Source organism: Budorcas taxicolor, chromosome 6 (genome assembly GCF_023091745.1).
Source record: "Budorcas taxicolor isolate Tak-1 chromosome 6, Takin1.1, whole genome shotgun sequence".
Lineage (NCBI taxonomy): Eukaryota > Metazoa > Chordata > Mammalia > Artiodactyla > Bovidae > Budorcas > Budorcas taxicolor.
Window position 1 is genome coordinate 68,181,978 of NC_068915.1, and position 12,676 is coordinate 68,194,653.

Here is a 12,676-nt window from a genome sequence, read left to right on the forward strand (position 1 = left end):
CTGACCTGCATATAGGTTTTTCAAGAGACAGGTCAGGTGGTCTGGTATTCCCATCTCTTTCAGAATTTTCCAGTTTATTGTGATCCACAGAATCAAAGGCTTTGGCATGGTCAGTTAAGCAGAAGTTCATGTTTTTCTGGAACTCTCTTGCTTTTTTCCATGATCCAGCAGATGTTGGCAATTTGATCTTTGATTCCTCTGCGTTTTCTAAAACCAGCTTGAACATTTGGAAGTTCACGGTTCACGTATTGCTGAAGCCTGGCTTGGAGAATTTTGAGCATTACTTTACTAGCGTGTGAGATGAGTGCAATTGTGCGGTAGTTTGAGCGTTCATTGGCATTGCCTTTCTTTGGAATTGGAATGAAAACTGACCTTTTCCAGTCCTGTGGCCACTGCTGAGTTTTCCAAATTTGTTGGCATATTGAGTGCAGCACTTTCACAGCATCATCTTCCAGGATTTGAAATAGCTCAACTGGAATTCCATCACCTCCACTAGCTTTATTCATAGTGATGCTTTCTAAGGCCCACTTGACTTAACATTCCAGAATGTCTGGCTCTAGGTGAGTGATCACACCATTGTGGTTATCTTGGTCATGAAGATCTTTTTGGTATAGTTCTTCTGTGTATTCTTGCCGCCTTTTCTTAATATCTTCTGCTTCTGTTAGGTTCATACCATTTCTGTCCTTTATCAAGCCCGTCTTTGCATGAAATGTTCCCTTGGTTTCTCTAATTTTCTTCAAGAGATCTCTAGTCTTTCGCATTCTATTGTTTTCCTCTATTTCTTTGCATTGATCGCTGAGTTAGTCTTTCTTATCTCTCCTTGCTATACTTTGGAACTCTGCATTCAGATGCTTATATCTTTCCTTTTCTCCTTTGCTTTTCTCTTCTTTTCACAGCTATTTGTAAGGCCTCCCCAGACAGCCATTTTGCTTTTTTGCATTTCTTTTCCATGGGGATGGTCTTGATCCCTGTCTCCTGTACAATGTCATGAACCTCTGTCCATAGTTCATCAGGCACTCTATCTATCAGATCTAGTCCATTAAATCTATTTCTCACTTCCACTGTATAATCATAAGGAATTTGATTTAGGTCATACCTGAATGGTCGAGTGGTTTTCCCTACTTTCTTCAGTTTAAGTCTGAATTTGGCAATATTTTAAATGTGTCACTGATTTAACTGAAAGTGAGTCATTCCAGGCTGCTGAGTCAGCCAAAGTAAAAGCTGATACAATTTGAAGCCAGCAGGTCGGGGAGTTGGTGGAATACTTGGAGTGACCGCTAGTGGCAGGGTTTACAGAATGGGAAGATCTTAGGAGAGGCTCCTATGGAAACGGCAAGAGTTTACAAACCCACTCTCCCTACAAGTAACTCTTTGCTTCTGTGTAAGGGAATGCTTTTGCAACTATTTGGCTTTGTCATGGTTTATTTTGTTTTTTTTTCCTTGGCAACTGCGGGCAGAACTTGTTCTGGGTTTTCTGCCCTCTGGATTTGGGTGTGAGTGAATTTCCATTTTTACTACTTGTAAATCATTTTCTAGCTTTGAGGAGGCAGTTTTGCAAGCACAGGTGGCATGTGCGTAATGCCCCATGTAGGACATACCAGACATCTAATCACTGTCTCGTGGCAGCAAACGTAGCTCACCAGTGTGCACTGCCTCGCACCCTTGCTGGAGCTGCAGATCCTTTCAGGACCTTGCAGAAGATTTTTCAGCTCCTCTTATTTCAATATGAAAATAAGGTTGACAGGTAAAACACAGGTCACCCAGTTGGGTCCAAGTTTCAGCTAAACAACAAATCATTTCTTAGTATAAATAAGTCTCAAATATTGCATGAGACATACCTACATAGTTGGAGAACATTTGTTGTTTAGCTTAAAGGCAAACTCAGCTAGGTGTCCTGTATTTTTATTTGCTAAACCTGGCAACGTTAATTAAAGAGAAAGACAAATACCTCATCCATATGATATCTTTTATGTGTGGAATCTAAAATATGGCACAAATGAACCTGTCTACTAAACAGAAACACGTGCACACATATAGAAAACAGACTTGAGTTTGCCCAGCGGCAGTGGGGAAGGGAGAGAGATGGACTGGGGGGTTTGTGGTTGGCAGATACAAACTATTGCACTTAGAATGGATAAACAGCAAGGAACTATATCCAATCTCCTGGATAAACCATAAGGGAAAAGGAGATTAAAAAAGAATGCGTATCTGTGTTTAAGTGAGTCATTTTGCAGAAATTAGCACAACAATGTAAATCAACTACATGTCATTAAAAAAATAGAAAAAAAAAAAATCGGTGTGTGCAGCTAACGTGGGGCTGGCAGGAGGCAGGGAGGCTGCTCTCAGAGCAAATGGCCTCTGCCACCCGGGTGGCGGCTCTCTGTAGCAGGAATAACTCCAGACCAAACAAATGCACTCCAGCTGTTTGAGATTTTTTTTAAAGTTGGTGGTGGGGGGGAGCAACTGAGGGCTATTTTAGCTGCTACCACCCATAGGGTCCTAGCTACCAAGTACAGCCAGCTCACCTGAGGGAAGGAGCAGGGTGGGAAGGGCAGTGTGGGGGTTCATCCCCAGAGGGAGAACCTCAGGGCTCACCTGGATCTGGAGGGAGTGATGGAAGCAGGAAGAAGGAAGCCTTGACCCTTGAAGACAGCTCTGTGGAGCCCATCCCAGAACGCAGGAAGGTGAAGATGGGGCTGCAACAGCCTGGGGCTACACCCTGGGTACCACCCCGTAGCCCTGTGCATGGGGCAGGGAGGATGCCAGGTGTGGCGTCTGCTGCAGCAGGCACTAGTCTTCTTCAGAAGAAATACCTGGAAGATACTGTGACATCCTGAAGAGAATGTTTTCTACATCTCCTAGGTGGCAGGGCCTCCCTGACAAGCCAGCCAGCGACAGAGGCAAGGATAAGGATCATCCTCACTGGTGGGGGACATCCAGAGTGAATCCTGGTTGGAAACAAGGACTAGCTGGGTGACCTTGGGCACAGCAGTTTACTAATCTGTTGCTTCACTTTCTTCCTGTACAGAATAAGGTTAGAATCAATGGTGGGCTCTGCCATCTCTGATTCATTATTCTCCTGGAAACTGCTCCAACTTGGAACAGAGTTTCCCCAGTCAGGTCAGTTACCTACACCAGCTGTAAGAATGAAATGACAAAGCTGAAAAAAAAGAAAGAAAGAAAAAGGAGGGGAAATGAATTTATTCCATGCATAATTATCAACATTATTTCTTATCATTTGCCAACAGAAATTCATTCCCCTTGCTGAGGGATGGCATTCTGAATGTGACCCACATTAATAAATTGATGTGGAGGCAAGACAAAAATGTAGTTATGATTTTGGTATCTACAAGATGTCCATAGAGTCTGGAATCATAGATAATACTGTTTTACTTTTATTTCATATTGAAGATATTTGTGACATATTCACCCACATTTCTGAAATGCATATATATGCATATATATAATAATAAATAATATATATTAAATATGTAATTATATAATATATATAAATACATATATATGTTTTAGTGTGTGTGCACACAAGTGTATGAGAGAAAAAATAAATATGGCAAATATTATTCATTAGTGAATCTTAAAAATAGTCAGATGGTGATTGCAGCCATGAAATTAAAAGACACGTACTCCTTGGAAGGAAAGTTATGACCCACCTAGATAGCATATTCAAAAGCCGAGACATTACTTTGCCAACAAAGGTCCGTCTTGTCAAGGCTATGGTTTTTCCAGTGGTCATGTATGGATGTGAGAGTTGGACTATGAAGAAAGCTGAGCACTGAAGAATTGATGCTTTTGAAGTGTGGTGTTGGAGAAGATTCTTGCGAGTCCCTTGGACTGCAAGGAGATCCAACCAGCCCATCCTAAAGGAGTCCTGGGTGTTCATCGGAGGGCTGAGGCTGAAACTCCACTACTTTGGCCACCTGATGCGAAGAGTTGACTCATTGGAAAAGATTCTGATGCTGGGAGGGATTGGAGGCAGGAGGAGAAGGGGACGACAGAGAATGAGATGGCCGATGGCATCACCAACTCGATGCACATGAGTTTGGGTCAACTCTGGGAGCTGGTGATGAACAAGGAGGCCTGGTGTGCTGCAATTCATGGGGTTGCAAAGAATCGGACACGACTGAGCGACTGAACTGAACTGAGAAATAGTCAATGAAAGTAAATACAACTCTAGGTTTTCCACTGGGGTGTTCAGGTAACTACTATTTAACCAGTCAAAACATTTCATTTGAATGGAAAAACAAGCTTTCAAATCAGTGAAGTGTAAGAAATGATTGCAGTATTTATGTTAGTTATTTAAGGGCATTGTTGTTTAGCTGCTAAGTTGTGTCAAACTCTTGCAACCCCATGGACTATAGCCTGCCAGGCTCCTCTGTCCATGGGATTTCCCAAGCAAGAATACTAACATGGGTTGCCATTTCTTTCTCTAGGGGATCTTCCCAACTCAAGGATCGAACCCACGTCTCCTGCTTGGCAGGTGGCTTCTTTATCACTGGGTCACCTGGAAGACTGTATTAAGGGTATTAAATATACAGAAAGAAAGCTTTATATGAATGCAAAGAATTTATGGAAAATATCTAGTCTTATTTTTATTTCTGTTAATTTTGTGACTTTACATTTGATATGAAAAGCATTTCTAATTTCTATATCACATTCTAGCAAAAATTGCAGGAATCCATGGGTTCACTCCTTTGGGCTACATCTGCTACTAACTGAATGGGTTACACTGCTCCACCCAGAACTGGTCAAGGCCTTGCTAATGCTCCTTGTTTATGAGCTACTCCAGACTACTTTTCATTAAAACTGAAGCATCAACTCTGTGTTTAATTATTTTGATGAAATAATTCACCAAGTAAGGATTATTTGAAATCCATTTTTCCCTTAAGTTCAGTTCAATATTTGATTGCTGGAATGTAGGGGTAAGGGTTATGTATAAAGCATGCCCTTAGTCTCAGTAAGCTTGGGGTTCCAGATGCTATAGGACACAGGTTGCATGAAGACTGCAATTCTAATTCTGGTGATGGAATTGAAAGCAGGGTCTTTTTTTCTAAAGGAATGGATCTTCATGCAGCCACAAAAGATATGGGTGAAACCACAGTAAGCTTAAAAGCCATCTCCAGCCCTTCTGAGCAGAGCAAAGCTTGCTGTCAGAGAAGGAAGAAGGACCTGTAAGCCTGGAGTCACTGAGTGTTACCCAGTATACCACCCAGGGCACATCCTATTGCTTTTGGGCTACTCTGCAGAGAAAGTCAGCGGGCGCTCTGTTTATTGAGGTCAGTGACGTAGTCCTGATCATATCAAGAGAGATCAGCTTTCAGGGCCTGGGCTGCACTACCACAATAGCCCACTGTCTTGTAAAAATATATGGCAGAAAGTCCCACACTTATATTTCAAACATAATATTGGGGCCTAAATTTAAGCTGCTATTGAGCAATCAAGTTTCATCAGCCAGCTGTTTGTCTCAATACGTTTGGAGGATTTTCCAGGCAAGAATACTGGAGTGGGTTGCCATTTCGTCTCCAGGAGATCTTCCTGACCCAGGGATTGAACCTGGGTCTCCCGCATTGTAGGCAGATGCTTTACTGTCTGAGCCACCAGGGAAGTCCACTTGGAGGACAGTGGTTAATCTTTTGAGAAAGATAGGGAACAAAAAAAGTTTAAGCCTCTTTAAGAAAGGAAAGTATTTTAATTAAAAAGAACTGTAGGTGGTCCTGTGGTTAAGAATCCGCCTGCCAATGCAGGCGACACCGGTTCAATCCCTGGTCTGGAAAGATTCTACATGCCACGGGGCAACTAAATCCACACACCAGCAACTACTGAAACTCTCACACCCTAGAGCTCCTGATCCAAAACAAGAGAAATCACTGCAATGAGAAGCCCATGCGCCATAACGAAAAGTAGCCGCCACTTGCCGCAACTAGAGAAAGTCCATGCATGGCAAGGAAGACCCAGCACAGTCAAAAATATAATAATAATAATAAAACAGTAGTCTTTCTGAAAAAAAAAGGAACTGTAAACAAACTCTTGCACCTAAAGGTACATTTGTTTAATTGGGCATTATATGCAAATAATACCTCTTTGTTGAAAAGGGAAGGTGCTGCTGCTACCAGTGCATATTTGCTAAATAATAGGGTTAAGACGGAGAAGGCAATGGCACCCACTCCAGTACGCTTGCCTGGCAAATCCCATGGACAGAGGAGCCTGGTAGGCTGCAGTCCATGGGGTCGCTGAGAGTCAGACACGACTGAGCGACTTCACGTTCACTTTTCACTTTCACGCATTAGAGAAGGAAATGGCAACCCACTCCAGTGTTCTTGCCTGGAGAATCCCAGGGATGGGGGAGCCTGGTGGGCTGCCGTCTATGGGGTCGCACAGAGTCAGACACGACTGAAGTGACTTAGCAGCAGCAGCAGGGTTAAGACAAAGTCTCAGGTAAGAGAGACTGTATCTTGGTGATAATTCTTTCTGGCTGTGTTTCTCAGCTATCCAGTGTAAAGCCATCAGAACTCTCTTGTTATCAAATTACTTTATGATGCAAGTTTTTTTACCATGTGAAATGTAAACCTCTTTTATTTGTTTGGATGTCAGTAATCATGAAACAGATGAAAAGTCACAAAATGCCAGGTAAGAAATAGTAATAGATGAAAATGGTACTTGTTAATGATTGCAAATATAAATAAACTTAAAACAAGTTGTGTTTTATCCTTTCCTATGAAAATCTGTTTCTGGTTCTACTAATGCTTTAGAAAGTACATTATAATTTCTGGTATTTGAAACAGTAGCATGGTAAAAAATAGGACTTTCAAAAATCTTAAAACCAAAACATAACAGGAAGCTTTGTTTATGTTTCAACCGCAATAAATCAAAGCAAAAGAATTTGAGTAGCAGTCAGTAATGGGATATTTACAAATATAGCTGCCAAACACTGCAATGTTAAACCTTATTAATCATCCAGTAGTCTTATTATCTGTGTTAATATTAACATTTTCCCTTCAGACTTAATTTGTGTGGAAGGATAAAAAATAAGTAGTTGTATCATTTAAGTTATAAATAAATCTGGCTCCCCTGGTGGCTTATACAGTAAAGAATCAGCCTGCAATGCAGGAGACCCATGTTTGATACCTGGATCGGGAAGATGCCCTGGAAAAGGAAATGGCAACCCACTCCAGTATTCTTGCCTGGGGAATCTCATGGACAGAGGAGCCTAGCGGGCTACAGAGTCCATAGGGTTGCAAAGAGTCAGACACGATGAGCGACTCACCCTTTTGCTTTCATAAATAAATCTGTGACTCAGGAAGTTATGAAAGATAAGAACTTAAAATCAAAGTTTGGAAGATTCTGCAACCCCATGGATTGTAGCCCACCAGGCTTCTCTGTCCATGGAATTCTCCAGGCAAGATTACTGGAGTGGGTTGCCATACCCTCCTCCAGGGGATCTTCCCAACCCAGGGATCGAACCCAGGTCTCCCACATTGCAGGTGGATTCTTTACCATCTGAGCCACCAAGGAAACTCAAGAATCCTGGAGTGGGTATCATGTCCCTTCTCCAGGGCATCTTCCCAACCCAGGAATCAAACCGGGGTCTCCTGCATTCTGCATTGCAGGCGGATTCTTTATCAGCTGAGCTACCAGGGAAGGCCCAAGAGAAGCTAAAATTGTTAGCAGGTACAGCACAGAGGAAATGTAAAACTAAACCTTGAAAGTGTCCATGTGAGGTCATGTATACAAAGGAGATCTTTTCTAACTCTGCCTCTAAATAGCCCAGCTACAGTTGTCCCAACACCACACTCAAGACATAATCTATCCTCCATACCTATGCTTAATTTTCATACACTGCTACTGCTAAGTCGCTTCAGTCATGTCCTACTCTGTGCTACCCCATAGATGGCAGCCCACCAGGCTCCCCCGCCCTTGGGATTCTCCAGGCAAGAACACTGGAGTGGGTTGCCACTTCCTTCTCCAATGCATGAAAGTGAAAAGTGAAAGTGAAGTCGCTCAGTTGTGTCCGACTCTTAGCGACCCCATGGACTGCAGCCTACCAGGCTCCTCCATCCTGGGATTTTCCAGGCAAGAGTGCTGGAGTGGGGTGCCATTGCCTTCTCCGTACACTAGTATAGTATATTTCTCTATGTTCTGGTCAACTACATGATATATCACCCTAAAATTTGTTGTTGTTCAGTCACTAAGTCATGTCCGACTCTTTGAGACCCCATGAACTTCAGCACACAGGCTTCTCTGTCCATCACTATCTCCCTGAGTTTCCTCAGACTCACATCCACTGAGTCAGTGATGCCATCCAACCATCTCATCCTCTGTCATTCCCTTCTCCTCCTGTCCTCAATTTTTCCTAGCATCAGGGTCTTTTCCAATGAGTCAGCTCTTTGCATCAGGTAGCTGAAGTATTGGATCTTCAGCATCAGTCCTTCCAATGAATATTCAGGGTTGATTTCCTTTAGGATTTACTGGTTTGATCTCCTTGCAGTCTAAGGGACTCTAAGAGTCTTCTCCAGCACCACAGTTTGAAAGCGACAATTCTTTGGTGCTCAGCCTTCTTTATAGTCCAACTCTCACATCCATACGTGACTACTGGAAAAGCCATAGCTTTGACTATTATGGACCTTGTCAGATGTTTCTGTTTTTTAAAACACTGTCTAGGTTTGACATAACTATTCTTCTAAGGAGCAAGTGTCTTTTAATTTCATAGCTGCAGTCACCATCCGGATTGATTTTGGAGCCCAAGAAAATGAAATCTGACACTGTTTCCACATTTCCCCCATCTCTTTGCTATGAAGTGATGGGACCAGATGCCATGATCTTAGTTTTTGAATGCTGAGTTTTAAGCCAGCTTTTTCACTCTTCTCTTTCACCTTCATCAAGAGGCTCTTTAGTTCCTCTTCACTTTCTGTCATTAAAGTGGTAAAATAACCCTAAAACTTAATGGTTTAAAACAACGATCACCATTATCTCTCATTGTTCTGGAGGTTAACAGGTTTGCTTGAGTTGTTCTTGCTTTGGGTCTTTTTAGGGTTACAGTCAGGTATGGTTGAAGTCATCATCTTTATTGTATATCTTTTTTTGGGCGTGGGTGGGGGCGCTCTGCCTTGCAGCTTGTAGGATCTCTGTTCCTTAACCAGGGATTGAACCCAGCCACGGCAATGAAGTGCTGAGTCCTAACCACTAGACCACCAGGGAACTCCCTGAAGTCATCATCTTTAAATGTCTGACATCTGGGATGGGATGTCTGGAACAATGGGGAGCTAGTTGGGTATCTCTCTCTCCACGTGGCTAGCTTGGGCTTTCTTATGGTATGGTGGGCTTAGGGTAACTGAATTTCTTAGGTGGGGGCTGGCATCATCCAGAGTGAGCATTCCAAGGCACCTAGATAGAAGCTGTAAAAGTTCTTATGACAATCTTGGAAGCCTTTCAGTCACTTCTGCTGTACTCTGGTAGTTAAAGCAGGTTCAGGTCAGCTCAGATTCAAGGAGGTGGGAGGATATCTGCATGTACAGAGAGAGAAGAAATTGATGGCTTTGCAAAGCATGTTTCCGCCATAGGAATTAGTTCGAGTGTGATTAGAGAATGATGTCAGTCTAACCCAGAAGTCAAGCCTGGTCATATCAGATTTTTCTAGGTGAGGAGCGCCAGAAGAGCAGGAGTAGAACTGAAACCTTCAGCAGAAAAGAAAGCATGCTCACTGCTCAGTGCTGTCCTTGGAGTAGGATTCTTCGCATTGTGTTTTGTGGACATTGAAAATGAGCACCTGCACCAGGCTCTGTGGAAGCCCAGAGAGGTGGACCCCAGCTTTGTGTCACTTTTGGCTCCTGTGCCTGGGAAGTTCCTGGCTCAGAGCTGGTTCCGGCTGGATTGTCCCAGCAACATCCTGGCTCTGCTCTAACTGAACAGTGGCCAGTATTGCCATTCAATGTTTATGTGAATTTTTAATGTCTACTCTGGTAGCCTCTAGCCATGTCTAGCTGCCTGCATGTGTGGTCCAAGGTGATTGCCAAGGTACCAGTGATTGTTTTTCTTAGCACTTTAGTCACAAGGTGGCCTATCTTTTGAGCAGTCTCCCTAACTTTATTTATCCCATAAGCCCCATGACTTTTAATGTGTATTTTTGTAAAACATGCGGTTTTTCATTAAGGCACATTTCACATTATAGCAGACAAACCAGAACTATTTATTTAAGCAGGTCTCTTTAAGCAGGTCTCTTTGGAGAGAAGCTGATTCCATTCTTGGCGTAACATTCTAGACAGACTTGGAACATTTATTGCCAGAAAGTAATGATGCTTTAGAAAATCTGGAGAAAGATGGAGAAACTAGCCTAAAGGAGGATTGATTGACCAAATTGCAACAATCTAAGTATCAAAAACTAAAAACCAAAAATTATGGTTAATTAAAATATATTGAGTCCTGAAAGCCACAGTCAATAATGACATTCAAAGAAAAATAAGAATTTTCTTTTCCAATAACAAGTGTGGGTTGCATCTATTCAAATGAGCCAAGATGCTACCATGTGGAAGTGCACACAGTGCTTCAGGATTGCAGATACATATACACACAAAGGCAGACAAAATGCCTATCCAACAAAAGACTGAAAAGATTTCGTGCCCGGGTTTGGGATGTCCTTGTTCATTATGGTGACTGAAGTATGCTTGTTATATTGAGTATGTTAAATTATATATAGAGTCTGCAGAGCCTTGAAATTCAGTAACACTTTCACTGCCCATGACACCTAGACTTTTCAGATAGTAGTAGAACATTAACATGGATATTTGAAAAATATAAACTGGCTAGTTTGTGCAGAAACAATGTTTAGACAATCAGTTTTTGCCCTCAATTTCTCATGAATATAAGACTTTCAGGCAACAGAAAGACAGCACTCTTTCCTCCTACTTGCTAGTAAGACCTCCTGTTATAAGTCTGGGGCCGGCCACTTTTTATTTGATGACATAGTAATCTAGTTCTAGTGAAATTCATAGGCAAAAGGAACTCCTTCTCCCCCTCTCACTTCCATCTCCCTTGGGTCTGAAAAACATGTAGTTTTGAGTCAAATGGCTTTTGTCTTTCAAATGAACTGGAAATATGGCAGTGTCTCTTAGCTTATATCTACTTGTGGTTTGGTGGTTCCAGTGGTTATTCCTTTGTTTTTCTCCTTTACCCTGCATGGCCACTGAAAGAGCAAGATGAATCTTTCCCGAGGAGAGAAGGGGAGAGAGGCCTGAAGACTTACATCTTGAACCATTCTAGAGGGGTAGGGGAAATTTTTGTCAACCTGAACCAAAATGACTTTACTGAACTTGAAATAACATCAAAAAGACAAGTAAATGTGGCACCAGTTGCTTTTTTAAGAAAAGTATTTTAATGTTTCATATGTTGTTTGTACAGCCATGTGTCCACGATGTGTTTAATAGTCTTAGAAACATGTAAAGGTTAATTATGCCAGGGGTTTTCCCAATGTTTTCTTAGATGAAAATACTCTATTATGGAATTGTTAGGCTGATAAAAATTTGAGTTACTCTGCTAAAGAAATTAAAAAGTGTTATCTTAATGAAAAGTGAGATGTTTGAAAGGTCATTTGTGTCATAATAGAACTAGAGACTTAATTGGAATAAGTGAAACTGGGATAAAGGCTATCTAAGGAACTTGGGAATTTTAAAGTTTGAGTCAGTTTGGGAGCAGACCCCAAAGGTGAGACATTTTGGAAATCTGGAAGTAGCGGGCCTCAAATCTCACTCACATCAAGCAGTGTTAGCCAAGCTTGTGTGTGTGCATCTGTAGCTCATTCGTGTTTGACTCTTTGTGACCCCATGGGACTGTAGCCTTCCAGGCTCCTCTGTCCAAGCAGGCATACTGAGAAGGGTTTTAAAAAAATTTTTTTATGAGCGCTTGCTGAGATACAGACCTACTTAACTGCAATACCTGTGATGTTTATGCCACATTACCAGAAGCCATTTTTTTTGGAGGTGTGAACAAAAACAAACAAAAATAGTCAAAGCCATATATACTTTTTTTCTTCAGTGCTTCTGAAATAGAAAGTAATTTTTCACTTTATAAAGTAACTGCAAACTCTGAGATGATTTTCAGCTTTATAGACCCTATGCTGGCAATGAACTTCATCCAGCCCACAGAAGAGTCTCCAGCAGATCTCAGTCAAACCATGTGAAGCCTTGTTTTCACCACAGCACACAGCAGTATAGCAGGACTGGAGGGAGGAAGGAAGTGGTCCATTCTACTTGGGTGGAATGAGCCGAGAAAGGCTCTTGCGGGAGGTAACCTTAAACAGTGTCTCAAAAACAGCAGAGACATTTTCCAGGCAGGGACTGGACTTAGCGGAAAGGCCAGATGTGCCCCTAAATGTGGGGAGCAGAGTGGGCAAGGGTGACATAGTCTGGTGTGTCTGTAACTGTGGATTTCAGAGTGAGGTACTGCACAGTGAGATAAATACCACATGAAAAGTTGGATGGAAAGTGGGGCCAGATCAGTACTAAAGAGTTTGTTTTCATTCATTTAATAAATCCATATATCAAGAACCTATTAAATGCTAGACCTTTAGGAGACAAGACACAGTGTTGTTGTTCTTGTGGAGATAAGAGTATAGAAGAGGCAGACAGACAGTAAACCAACCATCACACAATAACTATTCAGCTTTACT